The 23758-nt window shown below is 40.1% G+C and overlaps 1 protein-coding gene across 1 annotated transcript in view; it reads right to left on the reverse strand.

Annotated features, from left to right (window-relative positions):
• Window positions 1-23758, reverse strand: part of ppp2r5a (protein phosphatase 2, regulatory subunit B', alpha isoform) — a 164095-nt gene that overhangs the window by 94768 nt on the left and 45569 nt on the right. The gene's annotated exons all lie outside the window — the stretch shown is intronic.

Raw genomic sequence — 23758 nt, forward strand, 5'->3', positions numbered from 1 at the left:
AATCTCTGAACAAGGGTACACACTTTAAGATGGAGATGAAGAATTTCTTAGCTTACAAGGGTGGTAAAGTTTTGGAAGTGCCTATCCCAGAGAACTGTGGAAGCTCAATAACTAAGCATATTTAAAATAGAAACTGATATGTGTCTGGAGACTAATGAGATTGAAAAAAAATTGGGGAGAATTTGGGAAAGTGGCACTGAGGTAGAAGAGTCCAGATTAGAGAGGTGCTAGAAAAGCACAGCAGGTCAGGCAGCATCCAAGGAGCAGGAAAATCGACGTTTTGGGCAAAAGCCCTTCATCAGGGCTTTCCTGATGAAGGGCTTTTGCCCGAAACGTCGATTTTCCTGCTCCTCGGATGCTGCCTGACTTGCTGTGCTTTTCCAGCACCACTCTAACCTAGACTGATTTCCAGCATCTGCAGTCCTCACTTTTGACCACGGAGGTAGAAGGTCAACCATGTTCTGAATGAATGGCAGGTCAATCTATGAACGGACTGGTATACCACTCCTGTGCCTATGGCAACCTATTTGATCATACATTTTAACACGATAATATAAGGAAGAACCATTTATTTTAGAAGTGCTGATGTTTCTTTCTTGCTGTAGGCAAATAAAGATGATGGTCCAATAATGAGAACTTCTAACTGTAGCTTAATTATAATGACTAGATCTTTCCATACAATATTCATGACTTATAGATGCCTGAAGGGTAATCAACATCAATACCCTAGATTCCAGTTCACTCAGCTGCTAAGTTATGCCAGCATTTGATAGCTCTAACGTGGAAAAAGTGGCCATCAGCTGAGGAATTATATACTCCATAACTATTGAGCCAGTGAAAGGTATCAAGCCATGCCCACTTTGGGCCATAAAGCTTTGACTTTATCAACTTGCTGTACTGCAATAAGAGTACAATTGTCAAGCTCTTATCACTTACTCAAATTACCAAAAGTTGCACTGTACAAACTGGCTTACACTTCTACAATACTCAGGAAAAAAAATGGCTTAACTATAGAGTGAAACAAAACTGAGCATTGATAAATGCAACAGTAGCAGACTCACCAACTTTAAGGGCATATAAATGGTTAGTAGATAAACATATGGATGAAAATGGAATAGTGCAGCATAGATAGGCTTCAGGTTGGTTCCACAGGCCGGCCAAAGGGCCTGTTCTGCACTGTAATGTTCTATGTTCTAATACAGTAAGAAAAAAGTTAACAACAAAATTGTGGAACACAAATTCAATGGGTCTTATATATATAAACATAGGATGTCAATAAGCCACAGGATGCACTGTGATGGCCAATATTAGTTATTCATTCACAGGTGCATTCTCCATCCTACTCTCCCTAATCCTGTCCACTGCCAGCATTTAGTTTGCCCATACTATTGTTAACTGTGTTTATAGCCCTTTGCTTTGTTACCTTCCTTCTGTGAACTTTTAATTAAATAAAAGCATTTGTCAAACCACATTCCACAAAAATCCATCAAAAGGGTGGACTGAATCTTCGAACACTTGTTTGTTGTGACACAGGCACAGAAAATTATTACACCAGTGAGTTAGACTTCAAGTCAGTTATTTTATTCTGATCTGTTAATTTGGATGGAATTTGAAAAATTCTCAGATTCCTTACCCACTTTCTCCCCCTTACATATAAAATAAATGTGCATTTATGTAATGCTTTTTACAACCAGATATCTGAACGCAGTTTGGGGAATTACATTTTTTCAGGGCAGATAAAAATTACATCAGAGCAGAAGAAATCGGAACAGGAGTAGGCCAATCAGCTTTGAAGTAACCCCAATGCTTTAAAATATGCAGACCAAAACTGCATCCAGTACATAATATTATGGACTAGGCCAAACTCCCTCAAAATATTTTAAGATGGTAACTTAGACCCTAACATTTCTTATTTTAAAGGCAAATGTAACATGTTGTGTCCCAGATGCAAACTGATTGGTCAATCTACTTGACATTACGCAAAACACCATCTATTCACTACTATAGTTAAAATACAACAAAAGAGGAGTTTAGAATAACCTAGCTCTATTGGAAAACTTAATAATAATAAATCCAGTAACTATTACTAATTACCTGCCCCAATATAGTAACATCCTATAAACACACCCTTTGGCAAAATGGCAGATTCAGAAATCCGATTTTCTCACATGTAAGCCAGCAGAGTAAGTAAACAAAATATCTAGCAAAAACTCAGGAGTGGCAGCCAGGAAACCTTTACTGCAGCTTCCAGCAGGAACTGATACTGAATTTCAAAACTAAAGAAATAAAAACTAGAAATCCTGGTGTGTGAGAGCTGGCCACATCCATCCAGCTTGCTTCTGTTGTTTCAACTCCTAAAAAACCTCAAGGCCTCACAAACAGTATATGTTACCACAGACAGCTCTTCACTGCTCGTTCAATTTCTTTCTTAAAAGCAGCCAGGACAAAATAAATCGTTACAACCTCACCAACAGCCCTGTAAAGTTAGAACAAGACCTAGCAATAAAAGCCAAAATTTGCCATTTGCATGAATTACTTGCCACACCAACATGCTAACCTATTCGATCATGCAGAAGATGACCAAAATTTCTCTGGATTGCAATTATTTGGATTCTCTCTCCTTTTAAACAACCTCTCACTTTTCTACATTAACATCCACCTGCCAAGTTTTTGCCCACTCACTCAACGTATTTTCGCTTGCAGATTTCTTTTATCCTAATCACAACATGACCCCCACCTGTTTATCTATCATCAACAAATTTACGTACATTCAACTCTGCCCCTCCACCAATCCTTAACATTGATAGCAAATAATTGAGGCCCCAGGACTGATCCTTGTGGCACTCACCATTAACATCCATTAATTCTAACTCTCAACTAATCCTCAAACCATGCTCATATTATCCATAATACCACATGGTCTTATCTAGTGTAATAACTTTTTATGTGGCCTGTTAATTAATGGCTTTTGGAAATCCAAATGCATTACCTACTGGTTTCCCTTTACCAATTATATTTTCAACAAACTCCAGCAAATCTGTCAAACAGTACTTTTGTTTTACAAATCCATGCTGATTCTATTTGAATGTTAAGTTTTTATAAAGTTTTTTTCCTTAATGGACTCTAGCAATTCCCAAAGAAAGGCATTAGACTAACTAGCCTATAGGTTCCTGCTTTTTCTCCATTCCCTCATGAGCACAGTATCACATTAGCAGGGTTCCAAGTCACTGGTACCTTCTTAGAATCCAGTCAGTTCTGGAATATTTTAATTAATGCCTCCAATATCTCTGCAGCTACTTCCTTTAAAATCCTTAGATACAGACCATCAGGTCCTCGTAACCTGTCTGCCTTTAGTCCTATTAATTTGTTAAATACTTTGCCCATCATGAAGAGACTTGTAAAAGAGCTCACCTTTTATTAGCACGGTTGCTTTTCTGTTATCATTGTGATGTTCATAGTCCTCCATCGTGAATGCAAAATACTGGTTTAAATTATTTGCCAATTTCTTAATCCCCACTATCAATTCCCATATATTCTCTTTTATTATAGCCACAGAAGGTCTTGCTATTTGTTTTTATATACAACCTGCCAATTTACTTTCATCATCGCTTTCAGAATATTAGCTATTTTGTCATCTGTTTGTTCCTAAAAAAAAATTCTCAATCTTCTGGCCGACCACTAACTTTTACTGCTTTGTGTACCTTTGTTTTTAATGGATACTTTCCTTAAAGTATCCATTTTTGTTGCATTGTTAAAAGATTAAATGTTAAAAGATTAAATTATATCTCTCTGGACATTAACATAATGTTAAAGGGTTAAACTGTACTGTCTTTCTCCAGAAGCTGAAGTGGGTGGGGATGACATTCATGCAGCAATGTGGATGACTCACACTTCATTTGGGCGGCCATTTATTAGTATTCTACCGCTATCATCAAATTAAACTCTCATTCAGTCCCTTCCATTCAGAAATGCTTTAATGGCTGTCCCTAGCCAATCAAATTCATTTGCGTGATCATTCCCCAATAGTGAAGTATAATACAACTACATTGTGTTAGGGAATCACCGAGGCAAGAAATCCTTTGCATAACGATTCCCCAGGATTAGGGTATTTACACTTACATTATCTCTGAGGATGACCTCATCCTACCATTGCACCTGGGGTAACACAGTGGTGGGTGTGGGGGGGGGGGGGGGGAATGGCCAGAGTCCCTGTAAACATTGACATCCCCACTTGGCCTGTATAAAGGGGATGGGTTTTCTTTGTTCAGGGTCTCTCTTTGACTCGACTTTGCACGCCTGCGAAGAGGTTCAGAGGGGGTCACCTAGCTTGTACAGGCTTTAATAAACTTTAACTGTTTGCAGAAGTTGGTGTGCGTGAAACCTCAGGAAAAGAATCTAACATTGCTAATCATGGGGCTGTTCATCCGTCTCATCCAGTTCTTCTTTTTAACTGGAATAAATATTTGCTAAGCATTATAAAACATCTGGTTAATCAAATGTATTTGCTCACCTATGGACTTTCCCTTACTCTATCTTCCCAGCTCACCTTAAACAATTCTTCATTCATATTTCTCAAATTGCCCATATTTAAATGGAGGAGATTGCTTTGCGATCAGAATTGCTGTCCTTCAAACTGAAGTTAAAATTCTACCATGTTATGATTGGTAACCCCCTTTAGCAATGGTTCCCAACCTTGTCAGTAACACAGCACATTTCAAGAAGAAAAATAATTCAACGGCACACCCAGTTTTTTCAGCTGAACTGATGCTCATAAATGTCACATTTACTTGCATTTATTTTAGTTATGGTCTCACCTGAGAGACTTGCAACATAGTGCTCACATCAAGCTAAACAAGGATCAAATGGATGAATATTTTATATTTCATTATGGCACATTTTCAAAATCTGTTCAACTCAACAATTTCTGACTGCTCATTGCCTAGATCTGTTCCACACATTGCATGAAACAATATATAATTGAAATTCAATGGATCAGAGCAAAATGCGAAGTAGAGTAAATTCCAGTTCACTGGGTTAGAAACCTGCACCTGCCTGTCCGCACAGCCTTTAGATCTGGGAAGGAATTGCTGAGAATGCCACGCACAAATCTTGCTCCACTAACAAGTGCTCCCTTCAATCATTAGCTTGTTTTGTCTCATTTCACTAGAAGAAAAGAACACGACTTAGTTGTATGGTCCTTAGTTTAAACCATCACAAGACCTCATTTGGCCCGTGCTTTCCTACATTTAGAATGTTTGCACATTTTAGAATCAAGAGACCGATAACTTGTTTTTAATGTGATGATTAATATTCCCAAGTTTTAGTTTCATTTTGGCTCAAGTTCTTTAAGTTGATCCATAGAATTTCCTTACTTTTGTACAAAACTGACAGCACACTTGGACAATTCATATTGAACATCATTTGAAAATCATGAGATCTCTTAATATTAACATATTGCTCCAAGAGGCTATCCCCAATGCATTCTAGAAATTCACCTTACCCATTTGTCCAATTAATATTCAGATTAAAATCACCCCTGACAATTGAAGTGCCCTTCTTACATACCTCCATTATTTTCCAACTTTTACTTACCCTGCAATGAAGCAACTCACTGGGACAATGGACCATCCCCACCAGACTCTCTACTTTGTCATTCCTTGTGTTGATCCAAACTGATTCCACATCCTGATTTATTGCACCTACATCACAATTCACCACAGCACTGACATCCTCCTTCATTAAGAAAGCTACTTCAGCTCCTTTACTTATTTGCCTATTTGCCTGGAACACGGACTATCCTTGTCACCCTGTTACCATGTCTCCATAAGAGCTGTCAAGTCACATTTGTTTATTTCTCTTTTTGTTAGTAACTTAAGTCTCTTGTTACATGTGTAAAGCACTCAAATAAACAGTCTTAAACTCTGACATTTTACTATAAAACAATAAGACTTCAGAGCAAAAATTAGGCGATTCAGCCCATCAAGTCTGTGTCCTGGTTGGGCTGCAAGGCCTGTTCCCGCACTTTAGGGAATCTAATCTAAAAAAAGTCTGCTCTGCCGTTTAATCATGGCTGATACATTTCTCAACCCCATTCTCCCACTTTCTCCACATAAACTTCGATCCCCTGGATACTCAAGAACCCATCTATCTCGGTCTTAAATATACTCAATGACCCGGCTGCCACAGCCTTCTGTGGCAACGATTCCATAGATTCACCACTCTCTGGCTGAAGTAGTTTCTCCTTATCTCCGTTGGAAAACATCTTCCCTTTACTCTTAAGGCTGTGCCCTCGGGTCAGAGTGTCTCCTATCAAAGGAGACATCTTCTGAACATCTACTCTGTCCAGGCTATTCAGTATGTTTCAATTAGATCCTGCCTATCCTTTAAAACTGCATCAAATATAGACCCAGAGTCCTCAAACATTCCTAATACATTAAGCTTTTCATTCCTGGGACCATTGTTGTTAACCTCCTCTGAACACACTCCAGGGCCAGTCATGCTTCCTGAGATGTTGGGCATAACTGTACACAATACTCCAATTGGTCTGACCAGTGCCTTATGGAGCCTCAGAATACATTCCTGTCAAAATGAATGCCATAATTGCATTTGCCTTCCCAACTACTGACTCAACTTGCAAATTTACATTGACAGAATCCTGGACTAGAAGTCCCAAGTCTCGCTGCACTTCAGACTTGTGAATCTTTGCCCCATTTAGAAAATAGTCCATGTCTCTTCTTCCTATCAAGTATCATATTGTACACCATCTGCCACTTCTGTGCCTACTCTCCTAACCTTTCCAAATCATTCTGCAGCCTCCCCACCGCCTCAATACCATCTGTCCCTCTACCTATTTTTGTATCGTCTGCAAACATAGCCAGAATGCCCTCGGTTCCTTCATCTAGGCCGTTAATCTATCAAGAGAAAAGTTGTGGTCCCTTACGGAACGCCACTTATCACCGGCTGCCATTGTGAGGATCCTTTTATCCCCACTCTCTGCTTTCTGCCAGACAGCCAAGCTTCTATCCATACTAGCACGTTGCCTTTAACACCTTAGAATCTTATCTTACTCCTATGTTGCACTTTGTCAAAGGCCTTCTTGAAGTCCAGGGAGATAACATCCATTGACTCACCTTGCTCATTGCTCATTACCTTCTCAAAGAATTCTAGCAGATCTTTCAGGCATGACTGCTCCTTGATAAAACTATACTGACTTTGACCTATTTTACCATACACATTATTTTACCATTATTACTTTCTCTGGTTCTAAATTTCTGCTGTGCTCTTCTACAAAGGTATTTATTTGTACACTTGGATTTGCCACTTCACTACTCTGCACCATCACTCTCTCATTTCTTTTTGACTTTTTAAAAACTTCCCTCAATAGAACCTCACCACCTCCAAATAGCTTAAAGTTCCAGCCAAAACCCTAGTTATTTGATTTGCCAGGACACTGGTCCCAGCCTGGTTCAAATGAAGGCTATCCTAACAGAACAGTTCTCATTTCCCAGTCCTACTTTCTAATTTAGTTCCGAGCTGCTCATATTACCTCAGCAGAATCTCTTTCCTAGTGCTACTTAATGTCATTGTTACCTAGATGGATCATATCAACTGGACCCTTTTCCTCCAGCCCAGAAGAGATGGAATTAGCACTGTATGCCAGTCTTACTAAGGTCACCCATACTTAAAAAATGTGTTAAGCAGTTTTAACTTCACCAAGTAACATTCACAGTGCAACATAGTCAAATTATCGCTAACAAAAATTATCTAACCAACTCCCAAATAAAATACCATCACTGAAATGCCAGCATTTATATCCTGAGGATCACCACTGACTAGAAAGTTATCTGAAACAGTTGTATAAATATTGTGGCTCGAAAAGCAGGTCAAAAGGAATAATTCACTTCCGGTCCACCCACCATTTACAAGTCAGAAGTGTAATGGGTTACTCTCGAGTTGCCTGAATGATATCACAAGATGCTTGATACCCTCCAGGACAAAGAAACTGGCTTGACAGGCATTCTATTAACCAGTTAAACCATTCACCCTCTACACCATGTGTGACCATGGTAGTATGCACCATCTGCAAGATGCAAAACAACAACTAGCAAAGACTTCACAGATTACATTTTCTAGACCTACAAATTCTGGCTCGATGAACAAGGTAGCAGATGCATGGCCACACAACAATTGCCAAATTAATTAACATTAATGAATTGAAGATTGCTAAAGGTAAACAAAATTAAATCTTATTTCAAAAGTACACTTATTTATTCACTGTTTTCCTGTTAGTTGCAACAGATGCTATTTTCAATTTTGTAGATAAAGTTGTACTCTCACAAAGTCTGCAAAGGAAACAGTTATGAAAGTTCCTGCTTCATCATCTTGAAGAATGGAAATAACTCAGGCTTTACTTTTTCCATTTTGCGACTTATAACGGCTACCTTAATTAGCTTCTCATACTTGCATTCTAAAAAGTCTATTATTCATTTGTTTCAATAGTTTGCTTATTGTAATTTAAAGGGGCTGAGAGTAAGTAGGAGTGAGAAAATTCCACAAGGGTTGGCAAACATCCTCTGCAATTCAATACGATCATGAATATGTAGTGAGAGGAACACAATTTTTAGGACAATCAGTACAATTTGCAATGTCCAAAGACCAATCCATCACATCCTGAATACTCTCCTGATAAAATGTCCACAGATCCCAGGTAATGAATTCTCAAGACTGCCAACATTCAAAATGCATCATGTTCTCTTCTTACCTCAGTCTCAATTGTCAACACTTTATTCTGAGACTACAATCTTTCCATATAGATGTTTTCAAATATTTTTATCTGCAGACCACTTAGATGGATCAAAAGACCCTGCCTAACAGTTAAAACATCTCATCTGCTTGCACTGTAGAAAAAATAATCATCATTAATGGGAAGAATGGCATTGTTTTCGATGTAACACCAAGTCTTTTTCCAAACTGGAGAAAGACAGTCTCACTATGAGTTACATGTTTAACCATCTCTTTTTTCTTCTATCCACCTAACTATTGAAAATCCAAACTCTCAGTTATATATTGCGACAATAACAAAGTCTAAGTTATAAAACTAAATTGTTGGTTGCTCATGCTTATGACGACTAATGATGTGCAAGTGCAAGATGTGCAGTGAGATGTGTGACACCACAGAACAGTGGGAATGAGGAGTCTGGCTTACTCTCATATGTCCTTGATAGTGTTCATTGTATGTCAATGACTTGCACTCTGAACCAGCCAATGAATGGACAGCCTAGAGAAACCATGACTACTAGTGATCCAAAGCCCACAATTTGAAAACCACTGTTCAAAATTCTCTAGCAAGGGAAACAACCATTCACACTAAACACGTTATCCGAATAAGAATTTTATATCTTTCAGAGAGATTCCTTATTAATATTGTGAATTCAAAAATAATATCAGCTCAATATCTTTCCTCATAGAAAAGCCCTCTCAAAACAGGAAACCAATCTCTTCTGACATTACTTACAGCGAGTTAGGAGAGGGGCTGAAGAAGAGTGGAGTAAGTGTGCAATGGTGTAACAAGGTATCAAGATTATCAGCACTACAATTTGCATTAACTGCACAAATGAAATTCCATACTTTACCCTGGAAGTTATTTTTTTAAACAAGTATACTGATATAGTGAAGGCCACATACAGTGACTGTTTATTATTGCATGGGAGTACAAGTAAATGTCTTTGATTATTACTTGCCTTCAATACAGAGGCAAGAGTACCAACAAGTAGCACAGTCCAGAGCTTCAGACTGCTATCAAATTGTCATAATCCCATTTCATGGTTAATACGTGATTTTGATAATGGAATATTAGTCAGTACATGTCTTAATTCAGTGTTCCATTTACCAATGACTACACAGTGGAATACTTTTCCCATTCAAAAGCTGAAGTGGACTGTATGACGAAGGTTATGCATGAAATTTGTAGTGGTAATAACTATAATCTTTTGGTCCTCCCACCTTCCCTAAACTCTCAGGAAATGCCATGTGTAGAGAATTGCAAACATCATGCCCTTGTGCAAAAATGTTTGCAAGGCTAAGATCAGCATGAAAGGCCAGTCAAGGGGCTGCTGTGAGAAAATAAATGCAACTGCCATTACTTGGAAAAGCATTAAGGAAACTAATGAGGCTGAAGGTCAATAAGTCCCTTTGTCCTGATGGGTCATCCTGGGAAACCTTATCTAGTCTCTCTTCATAGCTGTCAAGCTCAAACCCAGATAGCATTTTGGCTAATTTTGCACCTCTTCCAGTGCAATCACACCCTTTCTATCGTGAGGTGATCACAATAGCAGACAACAATCTAATTGTGGCCTGACCAAAGTAATGCACAGCTCCAACATGACCTCCCTGCTCTTACAATCTATACCACGCTGATAAAGGCAAGCATCTCCTCTGCCACTTTTAACTTCTTCATTAATCTATCCTACCACCATCAGTGAACCGTGGGTAAGCACCCCAAAGATCCCTTTGTTCTTCTGAGTTTCCTAGTGTCCTGCCATTCATTGTTGCATTTTAGAAAAAGCATAATCTCACACTTTATCAGGGATTAACTGCATCTGCCACTAACCACACAATTGCTTTATAAACTCCTGTCATCTAACGTCTTCCTGCTCATTACCACAAATTTGCTTATTATCCCTCCTGCATTCTCAGGTATATTATTATGGGATCCAGCACTGATCCCTGTGGTATGCCAGTGCACACCAAGCTCCAAACAGCCTTGTACCACCATCCTCTGTCCCCTAACACTGTAGCAGAACAAAATTAGAAAAAAATAAATCAGTTATGACAAAAGGCAAGAAGAGAAACAGAGTGGGGCCAAAGAGTTAAACAGGCCAATTTTATCGGTTGTTCTTCAAAATTTTTGAGAGGCTCCTTTTTGATTTCAACTCATTTACGAGACGACGTTACTGATGTATGGGATATTTGGACTTGGAACAGAAACAGGATGTGAAAATAGTTATCAATATCCTCAATAATTACAATTCTCCATAAATTTAAAGGTCCAACACACAAGAAAAGCACTAATTTCCTAAAACCAACTTAGTAGAACTGAGTAATTACCTGGAAAGCCAAAACAGGCACCCACACAAGCAAAAGAGATGGAATTCCGAAGGAGAAGGGAGAAATGAGAATGAAAGGAATGGAAATGAGAAAACTAAAATCAGAATTGCAAGAGGAGAGGGATAAAAGTGAGGCAATAAGAATACCAGCTTAGAGTGATGCAGTTGAAACAGGAGACATTAGAGAATGATGCAGGTCCTGGTGGTGATAATCTGAGTCGTAATTTGAAGTATAGTAAGAAAATGTTTAAGTGTATACAGATCCTACCAAAATTTGATGAAAAGCATGTGGAGGCAGTCTTAATATCATCTTAGAAAATGACAAATCATTTGAACAAAAGCACACGCAAATTAAATTGACATGTAGAGTACAGAAAAGTTATGCTTCAGCATCAGAGGAGATTCCTCGAGATTATGATACTGTAAAGACGAGTATATTGGCTGCATATAAATTAGTGCCTGAAGGATATAGGCATAGATTCTGGAATTTAAGGGAATAGCCAAGAAAAAATTATATTGAATTCAAAAGGGCTAAACAATGAAATTTTTACAGGTGGATACAAGTTTTACAAATTGCAATCACATATGAAGCTCTTCAGTCAGCTTCTTCTCTTAAGAGGAATTGAAAACGTCAATATCTGCCATCATAAGAACCCATCTTGAGGATCCAAAAGTTGCAAGTGTTAGACAGGCAACAATAATCCATAAAATTAAATCCTTCATCTGTCACCCTCAAATTCAAAAGGGATAGAACATGGCAGAGTGAAAGGAAGGCATGCAGCTAGGGTAAACAATAGCTGGGAATATCCAAGCACTCCTCCTCCAATCAAAAGGGAGCGCACTGAGGGTGGAGATGAAAAGTGAAAGCAGAGGTGTTTGCTTTACAAGAATATCAGGCACATTTATTTAGAACGCTGGAATTTCAGTGGGAAACCCATAGGACTTATTGGAGCTTGGAAGAAAGGAGTCAGAAAACAAAAACCACAAGGAAAAGGGCACAACTGTTGCATCAAACACAACTAAGAAATGGGAGGTATGGGAGGTGAGCACTGCTGAGTATAGAACAAGTACATAGGATAGATGACAAATATGAACAATCTAAACTCAGGTGAGAGTTCCTGGATTGTGACTCATGACACTGAGGAACAGAAATATATTTTCATTTTGGGGTCATGAGTGGCTTGGAGGAAAAATGGCAGGCGATGGTGTCCCCATGTCTGTTTCCCTGTTTTTTTAATATGGTAACAAGTGTAAATTTGGTAATTTTCTGCAGTACATCTTGTACACAGTACACACTACTGCTACTCTGACCAATGGTGTTGGGAGTGATTGTGGAGATGGCGTCAATCAAACTGGCTACCTTGTCTGTTGAAGCTGTGCTCATCAGGACAAATATGGTTTATTTCAGCAATCTTCCTAAGCATCCTCCACAAGACACAAGCCAAGAGAGTTAAGGAGTGCTTTAGTCACTGCAGGATTTCTAGCCTCCAATTTACTTTTACAGTTATAATAATTACATGGCTCGCCCAGTTTGGCTTCTTCCCAATGGTATCCCCCAGGATGTGGTTAATGAGGTACGTGATGGTAATACCAGTTAATTTCAAGGGATTAGATTCGCTATTGTTGGAGATAGTCAGTATCTGGCACTTGTGTGGAGGCAGTGTTACTTCCACTGGTCAGTCCTCTGCATTGGAACACAGACTGCTTCAACATCTCATGAGCTGAGAATGGTACTGAACACTGCACAACAATCATAATAAAATTCCTTCCTCTGACCTTATGACAAAAGATCGGTCATTAATGAAGCAGTTAGTTAGCAGAGCACTGCATTCCATCAGTAACAGGTTCAAAACAGTTCACACCCTTCTTGCAGCCACATCCCAATTCAGCAAGCACCAAAAGACTCTTTCTCTCCCACCACCACCCACCAGCATTCAGAATGCTCGAGTGTTGGCTCCTTGAACCCCTGGCCTCAGCAAAAGATTCCCCAAATCATCTACTTATTTTTTGTTATTACCCTGCTCCTCCAATCACAGGAGTTTCTCCCCACATTTATTGCTGATAGGTTCACAGTGAATTCACCGGCAACTCATGAGAGATCACCAGCCTACTATTGAAGGAGAAACTTCATTGTCTTTACGGGGGGTAACGTTTCTATGATTTGTCACCCTTATGATTGAATCTTCCTTGGCATTTTGGAGACAACCCACTCAAGTCAAAGCAAAAATCCCACATCGGATTTAAAGGGAAAGAGGAGGGAAGCTCTCCTAGCATTGTGATAATAGTTAATTATCCCTCAATTGCCAACCTTGACAGATTTCTAGTCATCATCACATTGGTGTTTGTGGGATTTTGCAGTACAAAAGACAGCAAGTTTCCTGCCATTTTAGCAGTGACTTAAGTATCAAGTACAGGTATGAATACATTGAGACTTAATACATGGTGTGTTTCGCTTGTCTGAGAGGAACAAAGTAACTTTTGAAATTGTTCAATAAATTCAAATGCTCCACTGCTGGGATACTTTCAATGTCATTTCTAGATCTGTTGTAAATTAATTGATACAAATTGTTACCGAATCAAAGAAATCAAAGGTGGAGAATTCAGGTCACAACAACTCTCCTGACACGGTGATAGTGCTCCTGCCCCAAGGCCGGGAGGCCTTGGTTTCAGTTCCACCTGCTCCAGAGGTGTGTAATAACATCTTAAGATAGGTAGATTATAAAATTAGGTTTCTTTGCTCCTTCACGGTCAAGTAATTGCTACACTCATACAAATATGCAGTATTTATCTGACTTTCTCAAGAATACAATGGCTAGAGGAGTTAGGTATTTGCCACTTAAAAAAAGCAAAAGAAATATTTCATTTGTCACTATTTGTTTCCTTAATGAAGGAATGGTGCAGGGAAGAGACGAATCGAAGAGAGTTTTAAAAACAGGGCACAAAAGTTAAACCAAACTATTTTAATCAATAAAGCCCCATCTTTCGATTTTTCTCACCATTGCTCTAACCCTTGAGCTCCTGAAAGCTACTAGGAATGTTCAAAGCAACAAAATGTTGTGCTGTCCAGAAGTCACTGGTCACAGTGCCATCATTGTAAGGAACATGGCAAATTACTATGCACACTTAAGTTGTGCATGAGGTATTTTAGTTACAACTTTTATGGAATAAGACTGAATCTAGTAACTGAGAAAGAATTTATGGAAATATTTATGGCAGTCACACATTCATGATTGAGAGTGGCAACAAGTTTTTTTTGCAGGGTGGAGAAACAAAATGATAGGATACTGCAAGATGTTTGCAACTGGTCATTAAGCAAGCCGTCCAAATCTATATTGTATTGTTACAGTTACAGGCAATTTTTAAACACTTTCACAAGACTATTTATAAAATGGTAATGGTAGCAGTGATTCCTGCACTGATATGATTCAAAGAGTTAGACAACCTACAGCAGCCATCTCAAAGCACTTGAGAAGTACTACAAACAGTGCCTTGAAAAGGTCCATAAAATCTTGTGATGGTTCAACAGCAGCATCCTCTCTCAAGACAACATGCCCAGCATCGAGACTCAAAACCAGCTCCACTGGGCAGGACATATCGTTCAAATGCTCAACACCAGAAATCCAAAGCAACTGCTCTACTCAGAACCCAGTTGTTGCAGGAGACACCCAGAAGGACAGGGAATGTATTTTAGGGATATACTCAAAGCATCCCTTAGGAAGTCAAACATTCCCATGCATTCAAGGGTACTTTGCTTCTGACAGACTGAAGTAGAAAAAGTTCATTCTGAAAGGCATGAAATACATTTGGAGACTTCTCCGGGGACAAGCAGAAGCCAAGTCACAGAGCAAACACAAACATTCCAATAACTGGGGTCAGGGAGTCTAGAACTAGAAGGCATAGGTTTAAGGTGAGAAGGGAAAGATATCAAAGAGACCTACGGGGCAACTTTTTCCACACAGAGGGTGGTACGAGTATGGAATGAGCTGCAAGAAGAAGTGGTGGAGGCTGGTACAATTGCAACATTTAAGAGGCATTCGGATGGGTATATGAATAGGAAGAGTTTGGAGAGATATGGGCCGTGTGCTGGCAGGTGGGACTAGATTGGGCCAGGATCTCTGATCGGCATGGACGAGTTAGACTGAAGGGTCTGTTCCCATGTTGTACATCTCTATGACTCTAACTCATCTACCCAACCTACCAAGCACCACCTGCTCTAGATGAGACAAAATCTGAAAATTGCATACTGGACCTAACGGCCACCTCCTAAAACATCAAACCAGAACGGAAAGTAATCATCCTCAATCCCGAAGGATTGTCTGAGATGAACGATGAATACTGTTAGAGTGTAGTAAGGCTAATGATCCAGTATAGAAAAACAAGATTTTACAATTTTTATGTTTACATGCCTAAAAGGAGAAAAGGCTTTGGGCCCAAGATATGCTTGACCATCAGATGCTTCATTTTGTCAATGTGCAACAGCAACATCCACCACAAGAAGATCTGCCCTAATCCACAAATACTTGGTTAAAAAGTATTATTTTCTTAGCCAATGAAAGGTGTGGTTGTTGGTTGAAACGGTCCTCCATTCACTTCAAAATAAAAAAAACAAAGTCACACCATTACATTTTGAACTCTACAGATATTAAATACTCAAAGTATGTATGCAAAAAAATGCACTTCACCCTTCAGAATATTAAGGTTATTAAGCATATATTGGGTTGAAAATGTCACATGAAATATTGTGACGATACAGCAGTAAATAGAAACAGATATAGCCATTGTGACACTTGAGATTCTCAGAAAAGAGTGCAAATTACTAACCTTCAACTGACCTGTGTAACATTGGAAAAATGGGGTTTGCTGGCACCAAGGAGTGTACATATTGTTAATGATATCTCACACAATACAAACAGCAGAGCACAGGAACAGGTCTTTTGGCCAAGGAAGCCTCTGCCGATTCCCGGTCCTTATTTAGGCCTGCTACTTACTGCACATATGTGGTTTTATCAACAGGTGCCTTACTACAGCGCATGTAAAGAATGTCTATTGCCACTCCCTCATCAATCATTCTTGTCACCTCCTCAAAAAACGCAATCAAGTTGGTGAGACATGATTTTCCCCCCACGAACCTATACTGTCTATCATTAACAAATGCATTCACTTACAAATGTGGATATATCTGGAGTTCAGTATCTTCCACAACAATTTCCCCATCATTGACATCAGGCTCAGAAACCCGTAATTACCTGGATTATCTCTGTTTCCCTTTTTAGAGAAAAGTACAATATTGGCCACTCTCCAGTCCTCTGGAACCACACCTGAGGCCAAAGCGGATGCAAAGATATCAGGTAAGTCCCCACCTATTTCCTCCCTTGCCTCTCTCAGTATCCTGGATCAGAATCCATCTGGCCCTGTGAACTTGTCTACCTTAAGACATTTGAAGACACCCAAGACATCCTCCTTCGTTATGTTAACCTGCCCAAGAGTATTCACACACCTTTCAAAGAACAAAGAACACAAAATTCACAGCCCAAAAGCAGGGCCTTCGGCCCTCCAAGCCTATGCTGATCCAAATCCACTGTCTAAACCTATTACCCGATTCCTAAGGATCTGTATCCCTCTGCTCTCCACCTACTCATGCATCTGCCCAAACACACCTCAAAATGAATCTACCATGCCTGCCTCTACTACCTCTGCTGGTAACGCGTTCCAAGCACCTACCACCCCTTGCCACATGTATCCCCCATAAACTTTCCTCCTCTCACCTTGAACACATGACCTCTCGTTAGTGAATCCCTCAACTTAGGGGGAAAAAGCTAATCTTGATCCACCTTGTCAATCCCCTTCCTGATTTTATAGACCTCAATCAGGACCCCCTCAATCTCCTTTTTTCTCATGAAAATAATCCTAATCTACTCAACCTCTCTTCATTGCTGGCACCTTCCATACCAGGCAACATCCTCGTAAACCTTCTCTGCACCTTCTCCAAAGCATCCACATCCTTTTGGTAATGTGGCAACCAGAACTGTACACTATGTTTTAAATACAGCCAAACTAAAGTCATGTACAATTTTAACATGACCTGCCAGCTCTTTTTTCAATACCATATGTCTTCTTGACCACTCTATCCATCTGTGCAGCCACCTTCAGGGTACAATGGACCTGAACTCCCAGATCTCTCTGTTCATCAACTTTTCCCAAGGCGCTTCCATTTACAGTACAGTTCACTCTAGAATGAGATCTTTCAAAATTTATCACCTCATATTTTCCTGGACGGACGTTGCAATTCTGGACTCCTTCCTATTGGAAAGATGTTGTGAAACTTGAAAGGGTTTAGGAAATATTTACAAGGATACTGCCAGGGTTGGAGGCTGGGGTTATTTTTCCCTGGAGCGTCGGAGGCTGAGGGGTGACCTTATAGAGGTTTACAAAATCATGAGGGGCATGGATAGGATAAATAGACAAAGTATTTTCCCTGGGGTCAGGGAGTCCAGAACTAGAGGGCATAGGTTTAGGGTGAGAAGGGAAAGATATAAAAGAGACTTGGGGCAACTTTTTCACACAGAGGGTGGGACGGTTATGGAATGAGCTGTCAGAGGAAGTGGTGGAGGCTAGTACAACTGCAACATTTAAAAGGCATTTGGTTGGGTATATGAATAGGAAAGGTTTGAAGGGATATGGGCCGGGTACTGGTAGGTCGGACTAGATTGGTCGGGATATCTGGTTGGCATGGACGGGTTGGACCGAAGGGTCTGTTTCCATGCTGTACATCTCTATGAACTCTATCTGCTACTTCGCCGCCTAACTCTCCAGTCTATCTATATTCTCCTGTATTCTTTGACAGTTCACTTTGCGTTCTGCTCCCACACCAATCTTCGTGTCATCTGCAAACTTATTGATCAGACCACCAATGCCCTCTTCCAGATCATTTATGTTGCCTTCTTCCACATCATTTATTCCCTAACTTCAACATCCCTCATGACCCTCTATTTGGTAAATACTGAAGTAAGGTATCATTAAGGATCACATTCATTTCCTTTGGCTCCATGCAGAACCTCCCTCTTTTATCCTCGAGTAAGCCTACTCTTTCCTTAGCTACTAGCCTTTCCTTTCATCCTAATGGAATATACTGTCTCCAGACTCTGGTTATTTCATTTATGAAGGCTTACCATTTTCCATCCCTTTACCTGCAAATATCTGCCCCCAATCAGCTTTTAAAAGCTCTTGCCTAATAATGTCAAAATTAGCCTTTTTCCAATTTTAGAACTTTAACTCTTGCTTCTAATGGGATTCTTTCTAACCCTGCTGGCCAAGAACATTTCATAGCCTCTTCCAGCCCTCCTAACTCCCTGTTTGCGCTCCTTCCTACTTATTCTATATTCTTCAAGGAGTTCTTCTGTTTTTAGTTGCCGAGACATTTGGTATGTTTTTTTTTGTGGACTAAGCTAGCCCCTTGCCATCCCAAGGTTCCTGAATCCTGCTATTCCTGTCCTTCATTTTCACATGAACATACTTGTCCTGCATGCTAATTAACTAGTCTTTAAAAGATTCCCATATGGCAGATATGGATTCCCCTCAAATAGCCATTCCCAATCTAGACTCTCAAATTCTTGCCTAATTCAGTTATAGTTGCCCTTTCCCCAATTTAACAGTTCTATCTGAGGTCCATTCTTACCCTTGGCGATTAAATACCTGAACACTTATATAATTATGGTCACTCTTTCCAAATGATCCCCAATAAAACTTGCCAAGCTCATTTGCCAATGTCAGGTAGAGTACGGACCCCTCCCTTGTTGGACTATTCACATATTGTTTCAGAAAACAGTCCTGGACACACCTAATAAATTACTCCCCATGCAAACCCCTGGCACGACGAGTGTCCCAGTCAGTATGGGTCAAGTTAAAATTACCCACCTCAATAACCTTGTTATTTTCACATCTTTACAGAATCTGACAATCTTTCACTTCCTATATCTGGCAGGTGAGAGGTCTGTAGCTTTGGGGTCAGTGACCATAATTCTATTAGTTTCAAAATAGTGATGGAAAAGGACAGTCCAGATCTAAAAGTTGAAGTTCTAAAATTGGAAAAAGGCTAATTTTGACATTATTAGGCAAGAGCTTTTAAAACCTGATTGGAGGCAGATATTTGCAGGTAAAGGGATGGAAAATGGTAAGCCTCCATAAATGAAATAACCAGAGTCCGGAGACAGTAAATTCCGTTAGGGTGAAAGGAAAAGCTAGTAGGCATAGGGAATGCTGGATGACTAAAGAAATTGAGGGGTCAGTTAAGAAAAAGGAGGAAGCATATGTCAGATAGACAAGATAGATCAAATGAATCCTAAGAAGAGTATAAAGGCAGCAGGAGTACACTTAAGAGGGAAATCAGGAGGACATAGGAAACATGAGATAGCTTTGGCAAATAGAATTAAGAAGAATCCAAAGGGTTTTTACAAATACATTAAGGACAAAAGGGTAACGAGGGAGAGAATAGGGCCCCGCAAAGATCAACAAGGCACCTTTGTGTGGAGCCGCAGGAAATGGGGAAGATACTCCACGAGTATTTTCCATCAGTGCTTACTGTGGAAAAGAACATGGAAGAAATAGAATGTAGGGAAATAGATGGTGACATCTTGAAAAGTGTCCATATTACAGAGGAGGAAGTGCTGGATGTCTTGCAAGGAATTAAAAGTGGATAAATCCCAGACCTTATCAGCGTACCCTAGAACTCTACGGGAAGCTCGGGAAGTGATTGCTGATTCCTTGCTGAGATATTCGCATCACTGATAGTCACAGATGAGGTGTCAGAAGACTGGAGCTTGGCTAATGTGGTGCCACTATTTAAGAAAAGTGGTAAGGAAAAGCCAGGGAACTATAGACCAGTGAGCCTGACTTGAGTGGTGGGCAAGTTGCTGGAGGGAATCTTGAGGGACAAGATTTAAACATATTTGCAAAGGTAAGGACTGATTGGCTTTGAGTGTGGAAAATCATGTCTCAAAAACTTGATTGAGATTTTTTGAAGAGGTAACAAAGAGGGCTGATGATTGTAGAGTGGTGATGGACACGATCTATATGGACACCAGTAAGATGTTCCACAAGGGTCCCCACGGGACACTGCTTAGCAAGGTTAGATCTCACGGAATACAGGGAGAACTATCCATTTGGATACAAAACTGGCTCAAAAGGTAGAAGACGGAGGGTGGTTTTTCAGACTGGAGGCCTGTGAACAAAGGAGTCCCACAAGGATTGGTGCTAGGTCCACTACTTTTTGTCATTTTCCAAATGATTTGGATGTGAGCATAGGAGGTATATATAGTCAGTTTGCAGTCGACACCAAAATTGGGGTGTAGTGGTCAGCGAAGGAGGTTACCTCAAAGTACAATGGGATTTTGATCAGATGGGCCAATGGGCTAAGGATTGTCACATGGAGTTTAATTCAGATAAATGTGAGGTACTGCATTTTGGGAAAGCAAATTTTAGCAGGACTTATACACTTAATGGTAAGATCCTAGGGAGTGTTGCTGAACAAAGAGACCTTGGAGTGCAGGTTCATAGCTCCTTGAAAGTAGACTCGCATGTAGATAGGATAGTGAAGAAGGCATTTGGTATGCTTTTCTTTATTGGTCAGAGTATTGAGTTGAGAGGTCACTTGGCGGCTGTACAGGACATTGGTTAGACCACTTTTGGAATACTGCGTGCAATTCTGGACTCCTTCCTCTCGGAAGGGTGTTGTGAAACTTCAGTGTTGCCAGGATTGGAGGGTTTGATTAGATTACTTAGTGTGGAAACAGGCCCTTCAGCCCAACAAGCCTACACCAACCTCTGAACAGCAACCCACCCAGACCCATTCCCCTACATTTACCCCTTCACCTTACATTACGGGCAATTTAGCATGGCCAATTCACCTAACCTGCACACCTTTGTGACTGTGGGAGGAAACTGGAGCACGCAGACATGGGGGTTGGGGGAGGTTGTGGTGGTGCAACTCCATGTAGAGAGTTGCCTGAGGCGGTTTTCCCTGGAGTGTCAGAGGCTGAGGGGTGAACTTACAGAGGTTTGTAAAATCATGAGGGGCACGGATCAGGTAAATAGGCAAGGTCTTTTTCATGGGGTGGGGGGGGGGGGGGGGGGGTGGGGGGAGTCCAGAACTAAATGTCAGAGTTAATAGAATACCACAAATATAAAGGTAGGGGAATGGGTCTGGGTGGATTACTCTTCAGATGGTCAGTGTGGATTTGTTGGACTGACAGCCTGTTTTCACACTGGCCCTGTGAAGAATAGCCCACCCAGACCCATTCCCCTACCCGATATTTACCAGTGATTAATTCAGCTAACCTATACATCCCTGAACACAATGGCAACTTAGCATAGCCAATTCATCTAAGCTGCACATCTTTGGATTGTGGCAGGAAACCAGAGCACCTGGAGGAAATCCATGCAGCTATAGGGAGAATGTGCAAAGTCCACACAAACAAACAGTCACCAGCCCAGGTCCTTGATACTTCAAGGCAGCAGTGCGAGGCCACTGTTCATTTAGGGTGATAGCAGAAAGATATAAAAAGGACCCAAGGGCAACGTTTTCATGCAGAGGGTGGCGCGTGTATGGAACGAGCTACCAGAGGAAGTGGTGGAGGCTAGAATAATTCCAACATTTAAAAGGCATTTGGATGTATATATGAATAGGAAGGATTCAGAGAGATATGGGCCAAGTGCTGGCAAATGGGACCAGATTAGTTTTGAAAATCTGGATGGCATGGCTGAAATGGACCAAAGGGTCTGTTTCCATGCTGTATATCTCAATGGCTCTATGAAAAATGGTACTGCAGCTTTGTTAGAAATGCTGCAGTGGTCAAAGTCCAGTCACGCACTCAGACCATATTAAGGGTATTAATTATATTAGAGAAATTATTTATGCACATGGAGACATACAGGCTGCACAGAAATACCTGTACTTAAATATTATTTTTAGTACAGATAATCTCAGATTTATGTCCCAATTTACTATATGAATTCTACCACAACTATCAACAAGTCAATCAGATATAGCTGCTCAAATTAAGGAACACAAACAGAAGGTGTTTCTGGAATTGTTCACAGAAAATACAACCACCTGTCCCTTAGGTTGACAACTTGCTGACAAACCTTTCACTCCCAAGTTAACTGTTTGGTCTCAAGTTTAAATATTTATTTTCTTCATATCCATTTATCATAATCAGACTTCTAATTTGACATTATTAATAACTACTTTAAAAATATTTTTTCAAATTACTGAAATAGTATTCCACAAATTCCTTTAATTGCACCGCCACATACGTTTTGAGAGACAAGTCTCTTATAAACAGCTATATTGTCATTTTCCTGTTCACAAAGCTTCATTCCTTTTGTATTCAAGACTTTTTACCAGAGTCAGCATCAGTATCTCTATCTGGCTGTAATTCACCCCACTGTATCTGATTTCTGGTATGCAAATTAAGATCTGAAGAAAAATTAAATCTTGCAATTCACAATAACTTATTTAATAAAATCACCTCAGTGAGAAAAAAAAATCCTTTACATCCTTTTTTCAGCATTCTTCATTACAGATGTTTCCAACACTCCGAGATCCTAAGACCCTCCATCCTAATACTCCAAAATTCCAGGACATTTCTTCCAGTGACCTTGGATCTCAGGGTTTATTATTGCTTACCTAAAATCTCTGCCTGGTATTTTTGAATTCCAAGACCCATCTTAAAGTATTATACTCAAAGATCAAGCTGAAGTACTGTTGGACACCTTCCCACTGGTTTCAATGAGAATGTGTACATGGTATGAGCAGGTCAATAAAGAGTTAAGTTTTGAGTCTTGTTAAACAAAAGGTTCAGCTCGCATGACTTGGATCAGCTAAGTACTTGTATTAAACAATAGGATGCTGGAGGCAAGAGTAGTGGGTTGACAAGGTGAAAAAGCATTCATTACATAAAGCCATTTAACAAGATGAAGTAGCATTCAATATGTAAAGTCAGTTAACAAGGTAAAAAGTATTCGTTATGTGAAGCCAGTTAACAAAGTTCATTGTGTAACAGCAGTTGACTTAGTCTTTATTATTGACACTCACTGATTGTAACGGTCATCCAATCAATATGCATGTTGCCTTAACTGGATGTTCCTCCCTGCAAATGACTATATAATTCATTAAAAAACTGCTGTTCAAGAGAAGACCGACAACTCATGCCTCTGCACACAAGGGCGATCGTTCTCTCTCCCTCAAGGGCCCGGATTAAAGATGGAGGAGGTAAAACTATCCTGTGTCTTTGACTGAGGCAGAAACAGGACGCCGTCTTCAGTGTGGCTAAGTTAATGCGCCTAGTAATATTTTTCAATACGACCACTACTGTCACAGAGTCCTACAGCATGTAGATAGGCTCTTCAGCCCAAACTGATCCATGTCAACCAAACTGTCCATCAACGCTAACCCTATTTCCCTGCACTTCGCCCATATCCTTCTAAAGGTTTTCCATCCATGAATTTATTCAAATGCCTTTTAAAAGTTCATGTACTCACCTCAACCACTTTCACTGGCAGCTCATTCCATTTGTGTACCATCCTCGGTGCAAAAATGTTGCCCCTCAGATTCCCTTTTACTCTTTCCCCTCTCGCTTTACAGTGATGCCCGCTCA

This window comes from Chiloscyllium plagiosum, chromosome 9, assembly GCF_004010195.1.
Source record: "Chiloscyllium plagiosum isolate BGI_BamShark_2017 chromosome 9, ASM401019v2, whole genome shotgun sequence".
NCBI classification, from domain to species: Eukaryota; Metazoa; Chordata; class Chondrichthyes; order Orectolobiformes; family Hemiscylliidae; genus Chiloscyllium; species Chiloscyllium plagiosum.